Source organism: Dasypus novemcinctus, chromosome 10 (genome assembly GCF_030445035.2).
Source record: "Dasypus novemcinctus isolate mDasNov1 chromosome 10, mDasNov1.1.hap2, whole genome shotgun sequence".
NCBI classification, from domain to species: domain Eukaryota; kingdom Metazoa; phylum Chordata; class Mammalia; order Cingulata; family Dasypodidae; genus Dasypus; species Dasypus novemcinctus.
In genome coordinates, this window is record NC_080682.1 from 61,021,329 (window position 1) to 61,046,950 (window position 25,622).

The 25,622-nt window shown below is 37.3% G+C and overlaps 1 protein-coding gene and 1 non-coding gene across 3 annotated transcripts in view; both read left to right on the top strand.

Moving 5' to 3' along the window:
- The window catches only part of DCDC1 (doublecortin domain containing 1), a 661,015-nt gene that overhangs the window by 449,467 nt on the left and 185,926 nt on the right, over positions 1-25,622 (top strand). The gene's annotated exons all lie outside the window — the stretch shown is intronic.
- Positions 3,809-3,942, top strand: LOC111762438 (small nucleolar RNA SNORA71). Its single transcript, XR_002795552.1, has one exon. It is a non-coding gene; the product is annotated as a small nucleolar RNA SNORA71 (small nucleolar RNA).

Sequence of the window (25,622 nt, forward strand, 5' to 3'; positions counted from 1 at the left end):
TTTTGAGGACTTTCCTTTCCATTCCTATCTTTAAAAGTGTTTTTATCAAGAAAGGATGTTAAATTTTGTCAAATGCTCTTTCTACATGAATGGAGATTATCATGTGGTTTCCCCCCTTCATTTTGTTTATGTGGTGTATTACATTAATTGATTTTCTCATGTTGAACCATCCTTGCATACCTGAGATAAAACCAAGTTGATTATTGGTGTATAATTCTCTTAATGTGCTGTTGGATTTGATTTGCAAGTATTTTGTTGATGATTTTTGCATCTATATTCATTAGAGAAATTGGTCTGTAATTTTCTTTTTTTGTAATGTCTTTATTTGGCACTGGTATTAATGTGACGTTGTCTTCATAGAGTGAGTTAGGTAGGTTCCCTCCTCTTCAGTTTTTTTGAAGAATTTGAGCAGTATTGCTATTAAAGATTTCTTTCTTCAGATAAGTTATTTAAGAATAATTATGTTGTAGTTCTCATATCTATTTTCATTGCTGTTAAGTTTATCTTCTTGACTACAATCTGACAATCATTTTGATAGACTTGTTATCATCTGTTCTGAATCCATTCTTTCTTTGACTAAATGTCTCCAGTTGGATCTTCTAGTGACTTAGAGGCAAGAGGATTAACTGAGCAAACCAAATAATACCCCCATATTCAGATGCCTAGAATCAACTTAGAATCAACTAAGAATCGACTAAGGCATCCTTTGTGTTCTTTGGATTTTGATTTGGTGAGTTTGGTATCAGGATTTTAATCTTTAACTCCTGTTACTAAACTTTGTTCATTGTATTCTTTCCTATCATTATTTTTTAATACTTGTGATACAGTTAAGAGATAAATTATAAGCAATAATTTCTCATTCTTATATTCATTCATTCATTTGATAAATGCTTATGGCGTGCTTATCAAGAAAGATGAGAGTACTTCCTAGTTGGCATCTTAGAGTCTGGAGTCAATTAACCTGGATCTCCAGTTTTAGTTCTTGTATTGCTGTGTGAGTTTTGGGCAAGATATATAAGTGATTCTCACTTTCCTTATATATAAAAGGGAGAAAATTATTGTGAAATTCAATTGAGATAATCAGTGTTAAAGTTTAGTTTAATGCTTGACACAATAAATATGCTGACTGATATGAAAGTAATAAGCATAAGCATCATTATTATTGTTGTTGCTTTCATTGTTATTACTGGTATTAAGTACACACTATCAGGAGGATGCAAAGATATCAGTTTTCACAGAATCTGAAATCTTATTGAAAAGAGGATGTGAGCCACTCTATTTTTATGTTAGTCAAACAGTGTTTTTAAGTTCTCATTGGATGTAGAGAATTATACTACATAAACATTTGAGTCTTTTAAAAAATATATTCCTCAGACCTTTCTATATAGATTACCTACATATGTATCTATTTATGTATCTGTCTATTATCATCTATCATCTATTCACATGGAATAACTTAGTGGTAAAAAACTATGGTCACACTATAAAAGTGTGTTTTAGCCTTTGTGAACAAAAGAAATTGAGTATATCAAATCACCAATTTGGTGTATGCTAACTTGGAAGACAAATAAATCTGATAGTCTGCTCTTGAGAAAGCTGAAAAGTAACTGAAGAGACAAGACAAAGGGATTAAAGCTTTTATTACTTTTATTGTTTCTTATTAATCTTGTTTATTACTAAATTTTTAGAAAAGAACAAATGAAAAGTAAAATATACATAATCCTGGATTATTATTTCAATTTCTCTTCTTTTATATATATATTTTGTTGTTGTTGTTACATCTACAAAAATGGGGACTGTTGATTTTTGTTTGACAATGAAGATACAATATCCTTTCCCTAACATTAAATATTTATGCCTATATCTCACTCTTTAGTGTGAATGTTAATTTGTGTAGCCATTTCCACATTATAGGACTTTAAAATGTTTATAGATTTTTTCATTCTTATAAGCAAAACAGCAGTAAAGAGCAGATAGAAGCCTGGAACACAATGTAGAAGTTAACGAGTAAGAATCTCAAATAGAATCTTCACAAAGCCATACCCGAGGAAGCATCATCTCAAAACATCATGAGTTGGAGAAAGATAAGAAGCTCTGAGTTTGGAAGATATTGCCGAGTATGATCTGGCGCTGAGCCTAGAAGGATAAATGGGGTTTGTTTTGGTTGAAAGGAAAGCTGAGAACATATCACAAAATGGAAATGCATGATTCCTTTTTATTTATGAAATGATGGCTCTCCTAATAATGATGCATGGCGACACAAAGCGATAAAGCTGTTTTTCCCTTTTGAGATGATTGCCATCCAATACTGTGGGTAAGAGAGTGAATTCTTTTAATATGGCCCCACCTTAGCAGACAACTAGGATGTGTTCTAATTCCTATTTAAGTGAGCTCATTTATTAAGCAGAAAGCCTCCATCACAGGGTAGCTCCAACAGGTAAAAGTTCTTCTGTAGCAACCAGAGAATTCTTTCTCTTTTTGTACTCTTAAGTTCACAGAGGATGATTATTTTCTTTCTTTTTCAATGAATCAGACTCTTATATAATTGAACCCATGTCTTTGCCACTATGGAAATTGACAGTTCAAAAAGTTTCTAGTGTTTATATATAAATTAGGAAAAGTAAAGTCCCTAGTATTTAATTGATACATATTATATGTGACAATGAAGATCCAGGTATTCCCTGAATATGACCCAGACCTATGGGTAAAACTTTCTATGGAAACATGAAAAACCTTTTCATATGAAATTTTCAATGTGGAATACTTCTCCAAAGTAAAAAGGAACAAACCATTAATACACAAAGCAACTTGGATGAACCTCAAGGAAATTATGCTGAGTGAAAAAAGCCAATCTCAAAAAGTTAGAGGAATTGTGGGAAGATGGCATTGGATTCAGCAGGCAGGGCTCAACTCTCTTATAAGAGCTACAGAGAAAGAGCCAAAAGCTGTCAGAGGGACCTGCCTTGGGGGTCAGTAGACCAGGACAGTGTTTCACAACTCCCCAAACAACAAATGTGAGTTACCAAACCCCTTTGGCAACCAGGAAGGGCTCCCTTCCCCCATCCTCAAGATATTAAGCTGGGGTAATACACCTGGCTCACTGCAGCTCACTGAGAAGTGAATGGACATCTTCCTCCCTGTCAGCTGTTATAAGGGAAAAGGGAGTGGGAGTCAGGGGGATTTTCTTCAGTGAATTTGGCCAGCAGAGCCCACTTTGAATCTCAACTCTGGCCAGACCAAAACATAGGAAAATGGAGACTGAAACATCTTTGTGGAATGGTGCGCCTGAGCACCATCTGCTAGCTAGTCTGGAAATTGCTTCTGGTTCTCTCTGTCCTCTAATGCTTGCACCCCATTAGTGAGTTCCTGTCATGATTTTGATAACTTAAGCTGGGCAATTGTAAAGACTTTGAATAAGTTGAACCAAATGTCAAAGAAGAGCTGTGAAAAAAAAACACCGATAGGCAAGAGGGAGAAATTGACTATCAGAGTAAATTCACCAACATATTCAGATGCCAAGAAATCCCCAAAATTTATAAGCCATACTAGGAAACAGGAAGAGATGGCCCAGTCAAATGACAAACCAAATATCCTGAAGAGATACAGGATTTAAGATAATTGATCAATGATAATCACACAACTCTCCTAAATAAATTTAAAGAACTTAAGGAAAATATGACTAAAGAGATGAAAGATATTAAGAAGACATTAGATGAGCATAAAGAACAATCTGAAAACCTCCAAAGAGATGTAACAGACCTTGTGGGAATGAAAGACATGATGGATGAGATTAAAAATATTTTAGAGTACCTGCAAACCACACTTATTGTGGGATGCCTGTGTCCTGGTCATGGATAATGCAGGAAGAGGAATTTTGGAAAGCAGTTTCCTGTGTTTGAAGGGTCCACACCTGTCCCTTTCAAATGCTGGTGCTTTCACACACTCCTGCTTCTCTTCTGTCAATTCCTCCCAGCCTTGTGGCATTGTAGGCTGCTGCGTGAGAGTGACAGACTTTGTAGCTTGGTTTTTCTTAGCTTGACCTTCTGTTATCAGAGAACAGGCTGTGTCTGTATCAATATTTAGATACTTTGAGGGCAAGTGAAGATTATAGAGTCTTAGACCTACTTATATGACCTAATAACTTTTAAGGAGTCAAAATGAATTATATATAGTGAGTAAGTGTGAGTTGGGTGGTAGACAGTGATGGCCATAAGATTTTCAAGGAAGAATGGCTTCTAGTGGACATGGGCAGACTTTGAAAGATTGGAATGTGTTCGGCCACAGAAAGGTATTTCAGGAAAGGGGAGCAGTAATAGCAGGACTTTGAGGCTGGAGGTAGTGTGAGCATCTGCTCAGGAGCTCATAGTCCCACTGAGGAGACATATACAAGCCAAGTAGTGACAGTGTGGAGGTGAGAGGGTAGTCCTTGGTGTGGGGAGCCCCTGAGAGCAAGCTCTCAAGCTGTTCTCTGCCAGTTACTCTGGACCCTCAAAAGCACTCTTTGAAATAAAATAATTTTTTGGAAAAAATACATTAGAGGCACATATGAGCAGATGTGAATTGCTTAAAGACAGAATTAGTGATTTCAAAGACAGAACATCTGAACTGGAAAAGACAGGAGAACAGAAAAAGAAGAGAATGGAAAAAATAGAACAGGGTATCAGGAAATTGAATAAGAATGCAAAATACATGAACATATGCATTATGGGTGTCCCAGAAGGAGAAGAGAATGGAAAAGGGGCAGAAAGAATATTTGAGGAAATAATGACTTAAAACTTCCCTATACTTATGAAAGACATAAATATCAGTATCTAAGAAGGTCAACACACACCAAACAGAATAAATTGGAATAGACTTACCCCAAGACATCTACTATTCAGAATGACAAATATCAGAGATAATGAGAGGCTTCTGAAAGCAGCAAGAGAAAAGAAATGTGTTACATACAGGGATCCTCAATGAAATTAAATGCTGACCTCTCATGAGAAACCACGGAGGAGGAAAGAAAGTGGTATGATGTATTTAAGGTACTGAAAGAGGAAAACAGCTAGCCAAGAATTCTGTAACAGGTAAAACTATACTTCAAAAATGAAGGTGAATTCAAAATCTTCACAGACAAACAAAAACTGATAGAATATGTTACCAAATCCAGAATTACAAGAGATACTAAAGGGAATGCTGCAGCTGAAAGGAAAAGACAAGGGCAAGAGACTTGGAGAAGAGTATAGAAATGAAGATAATTAGGAAGGGTAAATTAAAGGGTAAAAAGACATAATAGAATAAGACAACAGAAAGCCAAAGGACAAAATGGATGAAGTAAGTAATGCATTTACAGTAATAATGTGGAAAGTTAGCAAAAGATATAATCAAAAGATATAGACTGGTAGAATGGATAAAAATATATGAGTCATCTATATGTTGTCTATAAGAGACTCAACTCAGATATAAGGACACAGCCAGGTTAATGGTGAAAGGTTGGAAAAAGATATTTCATGTAAATGGTAACGGTATTAGTCATTCAAAAAGGGTGCTGATGCGAAGTACCAGAAATCTGTTGGTTTTTTATAAATGGTATTTATTTGGGGTAAAAGCTTACAGTTACAAGGCCCTAAAAAGTCCAATTCATTTCTTACCAAACTCTATTGTCACATGTTGAAGCAAGATGGTGGGCGACATAAATGAGGGTTCAGTCTTCCTCTTTCTTTTAAAGCTCAGTGGGTTCAGCTTCTTCTGATCTCACCTGTAGGCTGGCATAAGGCTCATCTCTTTTCCCAGGGCTCATTTCTTTAAGGGTTCAGTTACTCTGTTCTCTTCACAAGGTCAGCTATAAACTGTCAGACAAATGGTTCATCTTTCTTCCCAGGGCCTCTGCCATGTCTATAGAGCTGTCTCTCTTCCTCTGTGTTCTTCTCCTTGTATCTACTTCCATATTCTTAATTGAGTGTCCATTCATATAGCACACCAAGAGGGCAAGGACTCAAAACTGCACTCACTATTGATATGGTTGAATCATAGCCCTAATCTTGATTTAATCAGGTAAAATGGAAACCACTAAATTTAATACAACAAAGGGGGTATCATGCCCACAGGAGCAAACCAGTTTACAAACATAATCAATATCTCTTTTTGGAATTCATAAATAATATCAAACTGTCACTGTAACTTAAAAAGATCTGGAGTAGCAATACTAATATTGGACAAAACAGATTTTAAATGCAAAACTGTTATAAGGGATGAAGAAGGTCATTATACATTAATAAAAGGGGCAATTCACCAAGAAGAAGTAGCTATACTAATATTTATGCACCTAACCTGAGTGCCCCAGAATACATGCGGCACACACTGGCATGCTGAAGAGAGAAAGATGTCTCTACTATAATAGTTGGGAGATGTGTATATACCACTCTCAGTATTGGAGAGAATATCTGGAAAAAGGATAAGTAAAGAAACAGAAAGCTTGAATAATATGAAAAATGAACTAGACCTAACAGACATCTATGGAAAATTGCACCCCAAAACAGCAGGCCGTATGTTCTTTTCAAGCAGTTATAGATCCTTCTCTAAGATGGACCATATATTGACTCACAAGACAAGTCTCAATAAGTTTAAAAAGATTGAAATTATACAAAACACTTTCTCTGGTCATAACAGAATAAAGCTGGAAATCAATAATAGACAGAAAAGGGGAAAATTCTTATATATATGGAGATTAAACAACACACTCTTAAATAATCAGTGGGTCAAAGAAGAAATTGCAAGAGAATTTAGTAAATATCTCGAGATGAATGAAAATGAGAACACAACATATCAAAACCTGTGGGACACTGCAAAAGCAGTGCTAAGAGGGAAATTTATGGCCCTCAAAGTTACATTAAAAAAGAAGAAAGAGGTAAAATTCAAGATCTAACTGCACACCTGGAAGAACAAGAGAACAGCAAACTTATTCCAAACCAAGCCGAAGGAGAGAAATAGTAAAGATCAGAGTAAATGAATTCAAGAACCCAAAACAATAGAGAGAATCAACAAAACCAAAAGTTGGTTCTTTAGAAGATTAGCAAAACTGACAAATCCTTAGCTAGACTGACAACAAAAAGGAGAGAGAAGACACAAACAAACAAAATCAGAAATAAGAGGCAGGACATTACCACTGACCACACAGGAATAAGAGAGATCATAAAAGGATACTATGAAGAACTGTATGCCAAAAAACCAGACAATATGGATTAAATGGACAAATTTCTAGAAATACATGAACCACTGACACTGATCCTAGAAAAAACAGAAGACTTTGACAAACCAATCACAAGTGAATAGATTGAAGGAGTCATCAAAAACCTCCAAAAGATAAAAAGCCTGACACCATGTGGCTTCAGAGGTGAATTCTATCAATCATTCAAAGACAATCTAATAGGAATTTGCTCAAGCTCTTCCAGAAATTTAATAGAATGCTACCAAACTCACTCTGTGAAGCCAACATCACCCTAGTACTAAAAACAGGTAAAGATACTATGAAAACAGAAAATTACAGACCAACATCTGTAATGAATATAGATGCAAAAATCCTCAAAAAAAAAAAAAATACTTGCAAACAAAAAAAAAAGCACATTAAAAAATTATACACCATGATCAAATGGGTTTTATCCCAGGTTTGCAAAGGTGGTTTAACACAAGAAAATCAATTACTGTAATATACCACATTGGTAAAACTGAAGAAGAAAAATCACATGAGCCTCTCAACTGATGCAGAAAAGGTATTTGACAAAGTATAGTACCCTTTCTTGATAAAAACTCTCCAAAATAGAGGAATAGAAGGAAGCTTTCTCAATATGGTAAAGTGCATATATGAAAAACTTAACAGCTATCATTGTCTCAATGGTGAAAGACTGAAAGCTTTCCTGCTGAGATTAGGAACAAGACAAGGATGCCCACTGTCACTATTATTATTCAGTATTGTGTTTGAAAGTCTAACTAGAGCAATTAGGCTAAATAAAGAAAAAAAATACATCCAAATAGCAAAGTGAGAAGTAAAACTTTCACTACTTGCTGATGCTATGATCCTATATCTAGAAAAGCCTGAAAAATCCATAACAAAGCTACTAGAATTAATAGACAAGTTCAGCACAGTGGTGGGATACAAGATTAATACTCAATAATCAATAGCATTTCTATATGCTACTGATGTGCAGTCTGAGGAGGAAGTCAGAGAAAAAAATTAATTGATAATAGTGACTAAAATAATGAAATATTTAGGAGTAAACTTAACCAAGGACATAAAAGACCTGTTTTCAGAGAATTATAAAACATTGCTAAAAGAAACTCAAGACTTAAATAAATGGAAGGACATTTCATGTTCATGCCATTGGAAGATGTCAGTTCTACTTGACATCTACTTGATAATGTTAAGATGTCAATTCTACCCAAACTCATTGCAGATTCAATGCAATCCTAATAAAAATCGCAACAGCCCTTTTTGCAGAAATAGAAACCAATAATAAAATTTCTTTGGAAGGTTAAGGTGTCCTGAATAGCCAAAAATGTCTCTAAAAAGAACAAAGTTGGAGGACTCTCTCTTCCTTACTTTCAAGCATATTAGTTAGCTACAGTGGTAAAACAGCATGGTATGGCATAAAGATAAACAGATTGACCAATGTAACCCAATCAAAAACTCAAATAGACCCTCACATCTATAGTCAAGTGATTTTTGACAGGGCTATTAAGACCACCCAGCAGTGCCAGAACAGTCTATTAAAAAATCATGCTGAGAGAACTGGATAGCCATATCCAAAAGAAAGAAAGAGGTCTCCTATCCCACACCATATAAAAAAATTAACTCCAAATGGATCAAGGACTTAAATAAAAGTGACAACCATAAAACTCACAGAAGAAAATGTAGGAAGACATATTCAAGATCTTATGATTGGCAGTAGTTTCTTAAACATTATACCCAAAGCAAAAGCAGTTAAAGAAAAAATAAATGGGACCGTCTCAAAATTAAACACTTTTGCACTTCAAAGGATTTTGTCAAAAGGGAGAAAGTCAGTTGACTCAATGGGAAAAAATATTTAGCAATCACATATCTGATAAAAGTTTAATATCCTTGATATATAAAGAGATCAACAACTCTACAATAAAAAGACAAACTTTCCAATTAAAAAATGGGCAAAAGACTTGAAAAGTCAATTGTCCAAAGAAGAAATACAAATGGTGAAGAAACACATGAAAAAATGTTCAACATCACTAGCAATTAGGGAAATGCAAATCAAAACTACAATGAGATATCATTTCGTACCTATTAGACTGGCCACTATTAAAAAGTCAGAAAACTAAATGTTGGAGAGGATGTGGATAGATAGGAACACTTATTCACTATTTGTGTGAATGTAGAATGGTATAACCACTGTGAAGGACTGTTTGGCAGTTCCTAAGGAAGTTGAATATAGACTTGCCTTGTGCCCTGGCAATACCATTGCTAGGTATATATCCAGAAGAACTGAGAGCAGTGATATGAATAGACATCTGCACACTGATGTTGATAGTGGTATTATTCACAATAGCTAAAATTGGAAACAATCCAGGTGTCCATCAACGGATGAATAGATAAACAAATTTTGGCAGTAAAAAAATGAAGTTGTGAAGCATTTGACAACATGGATGAACCTGGAGGACATTATGTTGATTGAAGCAAGTCAGACACAAAAGGACAAATACTGTATGATTGCATTATTATGAACTAAATATATTATGTGAATTCATTGAATTAATAACTAGAATTTAGGTCCACAGAAAATAGAATGAGGGTAGAGAATGGAAAACAGCTGGTTAATCTGTGTAGATATGTTTAAAAGGTTGTCTGTAAATCGTTGGAAATGAATAGCAGTGTTTAAAGCATATCATGGTGGTATAACTAGCAAAGCTGTAGCATGGGTATGAGAGTGGTTGAAAGGGAAAGTCAGAGATCATGTATATTACTAGACGGAAAGCTAAAAACTAACGTTGGACTGTATAACACACTGAACCTTATATAAAATATGAATATGGATGATAGTGCATATATCAGACTGTTTCTACAAAATATAAATATAAATAATCTAGAGAGATGGAAACAGAATAGCAACTATTTATAGCAGGGAAAGCATAGAGGGATTGAGAGGTGATGAGTTTTGTTTGGTTGGTTTTATTTTTTAGTATTATTATTGGAATAATGAAAATGCTCTAAAGTGATTGGAGGGATGAATGTACAACTGTGTGATTATACTGAATACCATTGATTATACACTTTGGATGGACTTATGCTTTATTTATATGTATCAATTAAATTGATTAGTAAAAATATAAAAAAATTAAAAAGATACCTCACGATTCCATTTATGATCATTCACTAAATAACATAATCATAGAGACTGAGAACAGATTAGTTGTTGCCAGGGATAGGGATAGAGGGGAGAGAATGGGTATGGTTATAAAGATATTATACAGGAGAATCTTGTGGTGATTGTACAATTGAGTATCTAGAATAGGTGGTTATTACAAAAGGCTACATGTGATAAAGTTGCATGGAGCTACACACACACACAGACACACACAAATGAGTGCCTCTCTCTGGTGAAATATGATTAAGTTCTATGGATTTTATCAATGTCAATTTCTTGGCTTCGTCTTTGTACTATAATTTTGTATGATGTTACCATTAGGGGAAGCAGGGAAATGGTCCATGGGATTCCTCTGCACATTTCTTTACTATCTCCAGTGACTCTATAATTTCTTTAAAATAAAAAGTTTAAAAAAGAAAAGCAAAGTTTTTCCAAGTGTTTCCAAAACTGAGAAGAGTAGGGACTTTACATCAGGGTTTCTTAACCTTTTTTGTTCCATGGACCCCTTGCTAGTCAGGTGAAACCGCGGACCCCTTACTGAGTCCATACTCTGCTGTGTATTATTTAATAAATATATCACACCTACACCAACACATCCCCACAAGAATAATGTTTTTTGAGTTTCAATTCAAGCTCACGGACCCCTGGTTAAGAACTCCTGCTTTACATGAAGAAGGGGAGATCTCCAGAAAGGAAAATACCACGCTCCTGAACTAATCTAGGTAGGCTTAACATTTCTGAGAAGAAAATGTTAAAAAAAGAAAAAGTAGTTATCTGAAGCTTCTGAAAGGAGCCATTAGAAATAGAGAAAATGTATTTCCCTGAATTTATGTCAGTCCATATTAGCAAAATTTTTTTCTGTAAACTATGAAATATTCTTGTTTCTAACAGCAGATGGAGGTATTTAACATATTTCTAATAGGGAATTTTGAACTAAGCCATATGGAAATCTACAATGGAAGTCCATTTCCCTGTAAGAATAATAAAATAGAGTCAAATTCAGTAAAGTGGAATAGGGGAAGATTTTGTGTTATATTATATTTAAGAAGAAAGTCAGACATGCAGCAACTTCTCTGACTTGGAAAAATGAACATCAAATTCCTAAATTTGAGATTCTTTTACCTACTTTACTCATAGGAAATACATATAGAAGGAAAAGTGTGTGTATATACATGTGTGTTGGTGTAATTGGAGTATCTTTTTTAAAATAGGGATGCCTGTGCACACATACATATGAGTGTATTTATGACACTATAAATATGACTCTATTAATATAAGACATAAAGTCATACTATTATACTTACATGACCTGTAAAATACTCATTATGTTTCACTAGTATGCATAGATTTCATTATTCCAAGGTTTAAAAGTACATCTGGGAGAGTAGACTTGGCTCAATGGATAGAGCATCTGCCTACCACATGGGAGGTCTAGGGTTCAAACCCAGGGCCTCCTGAACCGTGTGGAGCTGGCCCATGGGCAGTGCTGATGTGCACAAGGAGTGCCGTGCCTCACAGAGGTGTCCCCCGTGTAGGGGAGCCCCACGTGCAAGGAGTGCACCCTATAAGGAGAGCCGCCCCACGTGAAAGGAAGTCCAACCTGCCCAGGAGTAGTGCTGCACACATAGACAGCTGAAGCAACAAGATGATGCAACAAAAGGAGACACAGATTCCCGGTGCTGCTGACAAGAATACAAGTAGATACAGAAGAACACACAGCAAATGGACACAGAGAGCAGATAACTGGGGGCAAAGGGGAGAGAAATAAATAAAAATAAATCCTAAAAAAAAAAAAGTACATCTGGGAGCAGATGTTGAGTACCTGCCTCCCACATATGAGGTCCTGGGTTCAATTTCAGTACCTCCTGGAAAAAAAAAGTAAATCTAACATTTCTCCTATATCATCAAAGTCCAAATAACTGTTTTGTCATTGTCCCCAAACATCAGTAGCATGTACTACTATAGTAATAACTTTCTGTATTAGGTTTATATTGTTGTATAACAAAATGTAGCAGCTTAAAACAACATCCATTTATTATCTCATAGTTCTGTAAGTCAGAATTCCAAGTGGGCTTGACTAGGTTCTTTACTTAGGATCTCCTAAGACCAAAATTACGGTTTGGCCAGGCTGAAGTCTCATCTGAGACTCTGAGGAAGAATTTTCCTCCAAGCTATCCAGGTTGTTGGCCAAATTCAATCACCTGAGGTTATAGGATTGAGGTCTCAGTTTCCTTGCTGGCTCTCAGCTGGGCGTCACTCGCAGCTTCCAGAGGCTGTCCACATTCCTTGGCATATAGCCCCTTCCTTTGTCATAGCTAGCAATGGTGCATCAAATACCCCTTGTGCCTGGAATCTCTCTGACTTGCTTCTGCCACCAGAGAAAGCTCTGCTTTTAAAGTGGCTTATATGATTAGATTAGGCTGACCCAGATAATCCCCCTACCTTCATATCAACTGTGCCATATAATATAACATAATCACAGGTTCCAGGGACTAGGGTGCAACGTTTTTGAGGGGACATTTTTAGAATTCTGCCTATGACAGTGCTAATTTCAGGGGAAGGACTAGTATAGATAATTTATTGATTTATCTTCTAACTATGGAATTCCTGTCATGGTCAACACTACCACAGAAATGAAAAAAAAAAAAACCCAGAAGATAGCATTTATAGAGTGTTCAAGTGAAAACTACATGTCTCACAGTTTAGGTATAAAGTGTTCTAAATATCACATGGAATACTTAAAAGTAGGGCTCAAATGTGACAGAGGAGAGGAAAAAATGCATAATCTACATGCAATGTAAAAATAATAACTGTAATTAAAGTTTCCATTTTACTGGCCACAAGGAGTTAAAAATGCAACAGTGTAACTAAGGTCTATTTATATTGATTAGGACACTTACTTGCAGGTGATAAGCATTCAAGTGCAAACTGGTTTAAGCATGTAAACTTTCAGGAAGTTTGTCTTAGGCACTCAACTGATACTATTACATCCAGTTTTTCTCCATCTCAGTATTGACTTCAGGATTTAATTTCAGCATTCATGAGAAAGGAACAATGAGTCAGCAACTTTGACAATGGTTAAAATTTAAGGAAAGCTCTGGTTTCAGGTCCACAAAAAATCTCCCAGAAGTACCAGCAATAATCTCAGAATTACAAACAAAACTTCTATGGAGTCAGGTTCCCATTCTCGAATGGATTACTCTGCTGTGCTGATTGGTTAGGCCCAGGTCACATGCTCCAGCCCTGCAATTGGGCAATGGGAGAAGTGGAGTCAGCCTCACTGGAACCACGGACTGAAGTAGGGGAGAGGCTTCCCTAAAAGAATGGGCGTCAGGTTGACAGAAGGACAGTGAACAGATGAAGGACAGTGAACAGATGCTGGGCAGCGTACATGGCTATGTCCCAACAATGCCTTTCCCATTAAAAAGATATTTTTGAAGGTATGTTTACTACCTACGGGTTGTATATAAATATTTTAACTCTCCTGCTAATTAGAATGAAGCAATAATTGAGGTTAGGAAGAAAACTCATGGAACTATTTTAATGGTTATAGCACTCTGCCCTGGGGACCTTCAGTGTTTTTCCACTTAAGTGAAGGAATGGTAGGCTTGGTTCAATTTGCAGATGAAACTGTATGTAAACTTTTCTCTATTGCTTTTTACTATAAATATTTCTTTTTTTGAAACTTTGGCACTTGCTAGTATTTTTTTCATTCTAGAACCTGGTATAAGATGGTAAGGTGGTATCCAGTTTAGTACAAAATTATATGCTTATTATAAATTGGATAGGTTAATATCTCTTCATTTTGAGGATAAAAAGTTGAGGCCCAAACGGGTTAAATTACATACCCCAGGTCACTGGGGTGGTTAGTCAAGACTCCTGGTTTTGTGTACTTCCTCATTCTCTTTGTTTAATGTTAGAGAATTATTGACTTGATTTTTTTTTTTTTTTTTTTTTTTTTTTTTTTTTTTTTTTTTTTTTTTTTTTTTTTTTTTATTTTTTTTTAATTTTTTTATTTTTTATTGACTTTGTAATAATATTACATTAAAAATATATATGTGAGGTCCCATTCAACCCCACCCCCCCACCCCCCCCTCTCCCCCCCCCCCCAACAACACTCGTTCCCATCATCATGACACATCCATTGGATTTGGTAAGTACATCTTTGGGCACCTCTGCACCTCATATACATTGGTTCACATCATGGCCCATACTCTCCTCTATTCCATCATGTAGGCCCTGTGAGGATTTACAATGTCCGGTGATTACCTCTGAAGCACCATCCAGGGCAGCTCCATGTCCCGAAGATGCCTCCACTTCTCATCTCTTCCTGCCTTTCCCCATACCCTTTGTCCATTATGTCCACTTTTCCCAATCCAATGCCACCTCTTCTATGTGGACACTGGATTGGTTGTGTCCATTGCACCTTTATGTCAAGAGGAGGCTCAGATTCCACCTGGATGCTGGATGCAATCCTCCCATTTTCAGTTGTAATCACTCTAGGCTCCATGGTGTGGTGGTTGTCCTTCTTCACCTCCATCTTAGCTGAGTGTGGTAAGTCCAATAAATCAGATTGTAGGTGCTGGAGTCTGTTGAGGCTCAGGATCTGGCTATCACATTGTCAGTCCAGAGATTCAAATCCCCTAAATATATCTTAAACCCCAACATTAACTGCACCTCCAGCACATTGGCATGAAAGTCTTATGAAGGGAGATCCCATCTGAGTCCAGATTCATCACACATAAACACCATTTCCAAAGAGGGGCCATCTGCCCTGGTAGTTAACCCCATCAGCCATGACCATAAATCCCATGGGTCTCTTTAGCCCTCAAAGGAACCAATATCTGGGGGTTGTATCTGCTTTATCTGTCTCTCTGACTCTGCTCAGTTGTGCATGAGGGCAAACCATATTGACTTGATTTTATCTTACATTGTTGGAGACCTTGATGGTGAAAATGGAGGGATAATAAGGCTAGAATGTGGTTACCAATCTTAATATTGCATTTTATTAAAATATAAGCTGTATTTGTGGGCTTTGCTAAAATAACTTAAAAAGGTTTTGTGGCAAAATTTAAAAGTGAGGTTTAGTTCTTTAGTTTAATATATTTTTAAAAAGATTTATTTATTTATTTTTCTCCCCTTCCCTCCCCCCCTCCCCCAGCCCCCCACCCCAGTTGTCTGTCCTCTGTGTCTATTTGCTGCGTCGTCTTCTTTGTCCACTTCTGTTGTTGTCAGCGGCACTGGAATCTGTGTTATTTTTTGTTGTTGTTGCGTCATCTTGCTGTGTCAGCTCTCCGTGTGTGTGGCGCCATTCTTGGGCAGGCTGTACTTTCTTTCACGCTGGGCGGCTCTCCTTACGGGGCTCACTCCTTGCGCGTGGGGCTCCCCTACACGGGGGACACCCTGCGTGGCAGGGCACTCCTTGTGTGCATCAGCATTGCGCGTGGGCCAGCTCCACACGGGTCAAGGAGGCCCGGGGGTTTGAACCGCGGACCTCCCATGTGGTAGACGGAAGCCCTAACCACTGGGCCAAGTCCGCTTCCCTTAATATTTTAATGTGAACATGTAAACATAGAATTGTCTTGTTTTAGTGTTTTTAGTTCTTTTATTTTTCTACACCATGATAGTTTCTCATAGAAGCTAGTATCTAGAGGAAATAGGATGAAGGTGACAAAACGAGGCTGGAGTCAGACTACCTAGGTACGAATTCCAACCTTAGTTAAGTCTCTCTTATTTTGTCTTTCATTTATCCCATCTGCATTGGGTAGTTGTGAAGATTGAACGAGATAATACATGAAACAAAGAGGCAGCGTATCATGATATCTAGGAGCACAGGCTTGGGGGACAAATTCCCTGAGTCCAAATCCTTACTAGCTGCATGAAATTGTCCTAATAATTAACCTCTGTATTTCAGTTTTCTTATCTGTAAACTGGGAATAACAATAGCACTGACTTCATAGCATTGTTAAGACGATTAAGTGAATCAATGTTTGTAAAGCATTGGTAGTAGTCCTGACACAAAGTCTCAGCAACCCAAGTGCTCAATAAATGAAAAAGGACTTAATAACAGTGCTTGGGACATAGTAAGTGCTCCATGTAGTTATCTGAAGTGGTCCTATTAGAAAGAAATCTTCTTCTGGAAGAAAATAAGGCTCACCCGATTATGGAGAAGAAAAGAATTTATTCTCAATCTTGCAAGAAGGGGCGCACAACCAGAAAACATGGCTGGCGCCCGAAAAGAAAAATGACACAATTTATACCCCTAAGCCTAGCACGCAAGCCCTTCCTCTGTTTCTCCATAGACTGGATACTTCAGAGGTTACAGCCTATCCAAGAAGATCTAACTTCCCCACGCAAAAGTTTGTGATTAACCGCTTCCCCCATCACATTCCAACCACTTTAGTTTTTACCTGCTCCCCTTTGTCAAATAAGGAAAGGAATTTAGTGCTGAATTGATATTGACTTAGCATCTTTTTATTGCCTATAGGACTGGCTTAAGCTGGTTTCCTTTGTGGCTGTTTAACCCAGGAGTGGGAGCCTGAGGCAGCTGGCTGCCAGGTTACATTAATCATTATTTTCTTCGTTAATGTGAAAACTAAACTAATCTTTGTTTCTTACAGTCCCAATCACATTCTGTCACTTCTGATATATTTCCTTCATAGCACTTACCACTGCTCAAACTAGTTTCATTTACTCATGTGTTAAATTTTACTATTTCTCCTTAAGAATATAAACTGCTTGAGGTCAGGGCCATCCCATCTCATTTATTCCTGTATACCCAAGCCTAGAACTTTGCCTGGCACAGAAACTAGAAATTTAAAAAAATATTTGATGAATGAGGCAATGGTTAAAACTAAAAATATAAACATAAATCCCTTAAGTGTAAGGTATAATTGCTGTATTTTAATGGTAAAACTGCTATATAATAATGCCTCTGAATGAGAAGTCTTAATTTTTTTCATTCTTTATCTGTGAGAAGTTCTAAACGATATGCTTACAGATTTCCTTGATTATCTGTGCTAATTTGGCATTCATGACATGAGTCAAAATGCATAGTTTTGTTTGGGATCTTTAACGTACTATAAATACCTTGAGTAAAGCGTGATTGAGATCTTTTCTGTGTCCACATGAATGCATAAGATGCCTTGCTATTTCACCACGTTAACCTCACAGGAGTTGCAATTTCATAATGTTATTAACCTAGGTTTTCTAGCTCACAGCTATTTTCTGGTATAGTGTCTGACCTCTGGAACAAAGTAGGGTTTAAGATACTTTCTCATTTTCCCAGTGTTTTTAATTCCTGTCCTCCCCACCCCCTCGATGTATGACTAACTGATAAAGTCAACTGTGAGATTACCTTGTATTTGAGCACCAGGGGCTCTCAAGAACTCTTGATTCCAGGCCCTAGAGGGGTTAAACCCTTAATTATTGGATGATTTCACAAATAGCATCAACTTATTGGTACTAACTCTTTTTTGTTATTGATGTTTTTCAATGAAAAATATACAAACTTTTTATTATGTTAAGATCACAAGCTTTTAGCCCTTGAAATTAGGATACACATATAAACCCAACAAATTTATACATTCCTTCTGTGTGCTGATTCCTTTCCATTTATTCTTTTATTTAATTTCATAGAAAATCTGAGATACCTATTATTTCTACCCATTTTTTAACTTATGAGCCAAATGACACCCAGAGGATTTAAATGATGTCCTAGGGTCTACTAGTACCTACTAGTGTTAAGATTTGAACCCTAGGTTTCAGAGGCTAAATCTACTTTTCTTTCCATGACAACAGTGCTTCCAAGGTCAGCAGCATCAGCATCTCCTGGGAACTTACTAGAAATGAAAATTCTCAGGTCCTACTAAGAAGCTCTGGGTTGGGGGTAGGAAGCAGCAATCTGTGTGCATCCCTCAGGTAAAGTGTACTTAAGTCTGGAAACCATAACACAAATACACGAACATACACGAATAGGCTTAGCCAGGTGGATGACTAGGTGGATGTGGTGGTTTGAAGCTGTATGTACCCCTGAAAAATATGCTCTTAAAGTTAATCCATTCCTGTTGGCGTGGACCCATTCTAAGTAGGATCTCCTGGTGAGTAAGAGCTTATTTAAGATGTGACCCACATCATTCAGAGTGGGTCTTAATCCTTTTACTGGAGTCTTTTACAAGAGAATGAAATTCAGACAAGGGGAGAGAAAGCCAAGGAAACAAGAAACTGAAAGCAATGAAACCTGGAAGAGAAAGGAGAGACCAGGAGATGCCACTACCATGTGCTTTGTCCTTCTCATGTGACAGAGGAGCCCAGGATGGCCAGCAGCCTGACTTCAGGAAGAAAGCATCATCTAGATGATGCCTTGATTTGGACATTTTCAATGGCTTCAAAATTGTAAGCTTGTATACTAATAAATTCCCATAGTTAAAGCCAGAATATTTTATAGTATCTGCTTTTGGCAGCTTATCAAACTAAAAGAGTGGATAAAATGACTTTCACTTTTGGAAGATATGTAATATTTATAAAATTTTCAGTTGTGTCTTTTTCAAAATAAGGCTTGATTGTGTATGTTTTACTCTTTTATTTTAATTTTTTCATCAAACTTAGTTTTGACTATTGTTGAAGTAACCATAGCCCCCAATTCAAGTGCCTAGTATTATTTTCAATGCATTTTTAAAAAAAGATTTATTTTTATTTATCCCCCCCTTGCCACTTGCTTGCTGTATGCTCTGTGTCCATTCACTGCATGTTCTTCTGTGTCTGCTTGTCTCTCTTCGTTGCGTCATCTTGCTGCGCCAGCTCTCTGCGGGTGTGGGCCGTCAGTTCCCTGCAGGCATAGGCTGTCAGCTCTCCATGGGTGCAGGCCAGCTTGCCTTCACAAGGAGGCCCTGAGAAGTGAACCCAGGTCCCCCCATATGGTAGATGGAAGCCCAATTGATTAAGCCACATTTACTTCCCTGCGTTCAATGCATTTTTGAAATTCAGTACTGCCATGTTTTTACCGATCTTTATTTCATACTTGATAATATTGAAAGTCTTTCTTTCGTACTTTCATTCAACTTTGGAGTTTGGTTTTAATGACTGTAGCCCTATTCAAAATACAAGTAATTTTATTATTTTTCTCTCCTCAGAATGCATTAATGAGTACATCAATCTTATTTATAATTTTTAAATTATTATTCAAACTTTAATTCAAATTCAAAAAATAAAATAATAGAAAAAAGTCAGCTTAACAAGTTTTGGAAGTATTACTGATATAATTTGATATTATTAATGAATTCCAAAAAGAAATACTGATTATGTTTGTAAATTGGTCTCGTCCTCTGGTCTAGTGATACTTTCAGATTGTATTGAATTCAGAGGTTTCACTTTTATTTGATTAAATTATGACTAGGACTTTGACTGGGCCATATCAATAGGGGGTGGGGACTCATTGAGAGAATGGGAAGGCACAGGAGTTAGTTGAAATTTTAAATGCTGGAGCCCTGGGAAGTAAATACACAGAGAGGGAGATACATGAGGAATGAGAGAAGGCTCCATTAGACATGGCAGAGGCCCCGGGGAGAAAGATGAGCCATTTGCCTGATAGTTTATAGCTGGCCTTGTGGAGAGAGCAGAGCAGCTAAGCCTGGAGGGAAGCAAGCCCCAGGAGATAGATGAAACTTATCTCAGTCTATAGTTGACACTGGAAGAAGCTGGGATCACAGAGCCTTAATAGGATGAGGAAGCCTGAACTCTCACAGATATCGGCAACCATCATGCTCCAACATGTGGCAACAGACTTTGGTGAGGGAAGTAACTTATGCTTTATGGCCTGTTAACTGTAAGTTTCTACTCCAAATAAATATTCTTTATAAACCCAACAGATTTCTGGTATTTTGCATCAGCACCCCTTTGGCTGACTAATCCAATTACTGTTAGCAGAACTCTCTGGGTTCTGATCTTCTGGGTTCTTGGCTATGTAGCATAAAAGAATTTAAGGACAATGCCATAGGGTAGGCAAGGAGTAAAGAGTTTATTAAGAAACAAGAAAACTGGAAATGAGATAAGTACACAACCTGAGACATGGATTGTGGATGTGCTACAGGAAGAGATGCACACATGGGGCACCAGGTTAGGCCTTTTTAAGACCTTTCCTCCTCCCTCTTCCTAATGTTGGGGAGGGGCCCCACTGTTTACTCTTCTGATCAGTTGTGCCACCTGTTTACTCTCAGGGGGCCAATGAGTAGGCCTGTTGTTTGGAGGTATCTGGGGCTTCCCCTTAACCCTGGAAATAGTTCCAAATGAGACCTTGTGGTCAGGATGTAGACAGGGTCATTCTGGCTTTGTTCTTAGTAGAAGGGGGTTTCTGGGTAGGGTTTCACAGCCATGCTCTCTGCCATGTCTCAGCTGTGACTCAGGTCTCAGTTGTGACTTGTCTTCCCTCTGCTATGCTTCCCTATGCTAACCTGCCTCAATTCCCTTCTCAGAGAGTTTACACCCTTATTCTTAAGGGGGAGTTGAAGGGCAATGGTCATTCTTCTGTAGCTGCTTTCTGTTGGTTAGAGGGAGTTGACTATGCCTGACAGAGTGTAAAACCCTCTGGCTATTCTAATGAGTTGAGAGAAGATGGGTCCAATACTGTGTTCAGAACTTGATGAAATCCCTGCTTGACTAATATCTTGTTCTGGAAGGTGCTGATTCTGGAAGAAATAAACTTAGTTAGAATTTAAGATACACTGTCCTACTGAAAGGATAAAGAAGATGGTGGTAAGTAGGCCCAAAAAGGGGGCCACCCATGATAATAGTGGACAATGAGAGTGAGGAAGGCCAGATGACTTCAGAGGCTGCATCCTCCCAAATATGATGGGAAACAGCCTTCTTTCTTGAGTTCTTTTGTGCTGTTGGTTAACTCTAGGAAGAGATTGTGGTAGACCTGCTGGGTTTGGTATAAACTGCCAATCCCAGTTCCCATGGCAGTGGTTATGCCTAGGACATCTAGGAAAGGTATGGAGGGAGGTACTGTCCTAGACATAAAGTCACAAAGACAGTATAGGCAACAATAAGACAAACATATGGCAAACAAAATAAAGAACAGTACTTAAGAAAGACATTCCTTTATTTTATAGGCACATTCATTAACTACTTAGAAAATGAATTAAGTTTACCAGGACTTTTGACATGCTCAATATCCTTCTGCATATGATCTAGAATATAAGAAATATTATCATATACATCAGGTATATAGGTATAGCACATAAATTAATCAATGTACAAGTTCCTATTTGAGCTGCAGTTAATAGATCTAAGCCCCAGGTTTGCAATACCATACATGTTGTCTCTCCATGAGAGCAGGACATAATGCCAATTGTATTTGTTTAAGTTCTACTAACATTACTTTGGTAATTATTGCTCCTCTTGGTAGGTCTTTCTCACAGTCAGCATGCTGCAACACCATTGATACTAAAGAGAGGATCCAGTGTTTTACTGGCCTGGTGCATAGTGCCTTTTGGTATTATGAAAGAAAGCCAGTCCGGAGACAATGTAAACCTGGCCATATTGAGCCATTGCCAGATGCTGCAGGAGTCTGAAACTGTAACATACTCTCCATCTACTTCCGGACATGTCCAGATGTGGTAGATACTTTTATTGTTTTAGGGGTCTTAGTGACCAGTCTAGCCAATAACACAAATGGAGAGGTACCATGCAGTGTACTGAAGGCCTGGTTTGAATGCACAAGAGAGTTTGATGATATTGAAATCTTTTAATTTTTATATACTCTCTAAATACTTCCAATGCAATGTATAACACATTAAATGACTTGACTATCTAGCACTTCATTTTTTACTTTTACACCTTTACCATGACTATGTTATTAACAAGTATTTTACTTAGCAGTACAGGAAAAACTACTTTCTCCATTATTTTATGAAAACCTAAAATTGGGTGGAATCTTCCCCCTTTTCACACCTTAACATGCAGATTGAGGTGGTCTCTGACATATTTTTTAATTATAAAAATACTTTTTGTTATCAATATCAGTTTAGGTCTCTATTTAATAGTGGCTCCCTGGAATTAGCTATTTAAATACTTCCGTTTAAAAAATGCTTTTGCAGACTCCCTATAACCAACCATAACCACATACACTAACAGACTTTATGCTTCAATAAGCTTATTAAATTACAATTAACACTCAATGAAATTTACTTTATCTAATAAGTTTTGTCTTACATTCCTTATTCTAGTCTGTGAAAACTGTTTCACTTCAGGAAAGACCTATATTTCATTAATTTATAATTTTCATCATCTTAAAGATTTAATACATATAATGCTAATTATTTAATTGGTATCCTATAACCTAGGGAGATTAAATCCAAGTTAAATAAAATTGAAACCATTATAGTTTATGCAAGTAATGTTCTTTTTTCTTCCTTCACAGGCAGCTAAAACCTCTTTTTTTCTTTAATACAATTCTGAAGTTATGAATAACCTTAAAAGCATACTGACTGCCAGGTTCTGGAATAATTATAATTGTTTAAATCATAATTTAGAAAAAATGTTTCCATAACTTTCAAAGACTTTTCCTTTACTTACTGAAATTTGTTAATAGGTTAATTAATCACCCTTATTTTAAAGCTGTTAAAAGATTTAAACTGCAGAAGCAGATGTGGCTCAACAGTTTGGCACCTGCCTACCACATAGGAGGTCCTGGGTTCAGGTGCCAGTGCCTCCTTAAGAAGATGAGCAGATGCCACACCCCACCACCACACCCCACCACCACAACGAGCTCGATGCCTGCATCTACCACCATGAGCTAGATGCCTAAATGAGCAGATGCCACAAGCCAGCAGTTGCTGCAGCCCATGGGGAGCAGATGTGGCCCAGGCCATTGGGTACTTGCCTCCTATGTGGGAGGGCCTGGGTTTGGTTCCCAGTGCATCCTGGAGAAGACAAGCAAACAATGAGAAGATAGATGAGAGAAACTTCTGGGGAAGGGGAGGATAAATAAGAAAAATAAAAATAAAAACACATGTGATTGTAGTTTTTTTTAAAAAGGTTTACATTGGAGAATTACAGGACAAACTATGATTCTTAATTCCCTGGTCTAGAAGATAGAGTATTAATCTGTCACACCTAGCCCTTTCCTCATACCTCTTGGAAAGAGAAGGCGCTAGAGGCTGGGTAGGTCAAAGGGTTTAGGAAAACCTTTTTTCCTTTCCTGGTAGTTTCTATATTCAGATTTCTATATGACCTTTCCATCCTGCTTTGCCTAATTTGGGATCCAGGAATATTCATTCACATATATAAGTACATATTTAATTCTTAACAATTTTAATAGAACTCCTTTAAGAATTTTCATTCATTAATTTGATATTACCATCCTGATGTATGAAAATATAGCAAATAGGCAGATACAAATAAAGTTAGACACAAACACACAACTCACCAATGTCACTTATAATTTTCATTCTCTTACAAAATAACTTTAACTATAAAATAACATTATAGTTGAAAGCTCTTTGAAGTCTATTTCTAATTAATCTGTACTGTGACCATGCAGTTTTGCACAAGAATTTCATTCTTTAGTTATTGGCTTATATCCAAATTTTTCCCAATTCTTTAAAATACAATTTACGTTTTCCTTTACTTTGGAGGTTTGCTTATTTCCCATTTTGACTTTGACAGTCCTTAGATGAGCAACACTAATTCTAGTATATACTCACTGGGGTCACTGAAGTCTCAGGGATCATCACCTGCTGCTTTTAGGATTATCGATGCTTGGATGGGAGGTCCCCACACTCCCCAATCCTCAGAGGTAATAGGACTCCTGGTGTCTGCTGGGCTGGAGCAGTGGATGTCCAACCCTGAGGGTTAAGAACTCCACAAGGCATTAATCCACACCTGGATAATCATGAGAGAAGCAGGATTATTAATACCAGATGAATGATAGAAGTCAGGGGTGTCTCAAATTTGCCTTTCCCCAAGCCATGGGAAACAGGAGAATAGAGGGGTTACCATTACAAAGGTAAGCAAGTACACTAAAGGTAAGGTCACTCCCTGAAATAACCATAAGCAAAGGCAAACTCTTGTTTAGAATTACCATCACAATAGTAGGTGTAGGCTTAATCCACCTAGTTATAGCAATTTCAGATTTTGCTGTTTTATAATATGAAGACGTCTATGTAATGATCTAAACTCTTAGCTACAGTTTCTAGTAAGTTTTTACTTCACAACAAATTGGGCACTTTTATTAATTTAAATAGCTAAAACTATTTTATTAGTAACATTAATGTTAAATATTCCTGCTTTTCTAATGGTTGAACCAATGCCATAGGATTTATACATCAAATCCAATTGCAAGATAATATTTACATTTAAATATGTATTTTTTAGGTTACCTTTTACCATTACCCAATTTGCAATAGGTGAATCCCAAATCTGATTTATGAGTTCCTAGGCACAAGCAGACTGACAAAGTTAAAGCAAGCACAGATTAGAACAGAAGAGAGAATTTTACACACTTACATAACTTAGGGAAAGACTTGACTTTAGAATCACGTTCACACAAACCTCCTAGTGTCAGCCCATGGCAGAAACCTTGTGTGAGACCCTCCAGCTTCATTTTTTTCAGGAAAATCCCTGGGCAGCTGCTAGGTATGGAATTAAAGGGTCCAGAGAAGTCCTGCCCCCAACGAGACATGAATTGGGGCTGCAATAGGAGCTGTATGCCATTAGTTACCTCCCACAAGGGGTAAAGCCCTGTGAAGCTTTTCTGCTGGAGGGATTGGAATATTGTACGGGAATATGCAGGAAGCTAGGAATAGCCAGGAACCTTTTCAATCATGAACCAGAGGCAGGGGAGAGGTTTAGCAAATGACCAAGATCTTGATTCCCCACAACCGAGGTGAGAGAGGTCCAGATTGGCAGGCTAGGACTGAGTAATTGGCTCCCACATTAATTAAGAAATTAACAATCTTACCTGCCACATCAAGGGTCACCCGAGGCGCCTCCTGGTTGACGGTTCACATGTGATTTCAGGCCCTTCTGTCTTCCCCTTGTTGTGGCAGTGCTTGCGGTACTGAAGGCCAGGATGGGAGAAATCTCTGAGAAGGAAGATTTTATTTCAACTGGCCAAGCCTGGTAAACTTCTGTCCATAAAACCAAGCCTCAAGCAAGATTTCCAGGTCTTTTTTATACAGAGAATTTAAGAGCAGGGGTCAAGTGGCACTTTTGGCACAAAAAGGATTTTCTTTGTTAGTTTCGTAGGGTGTA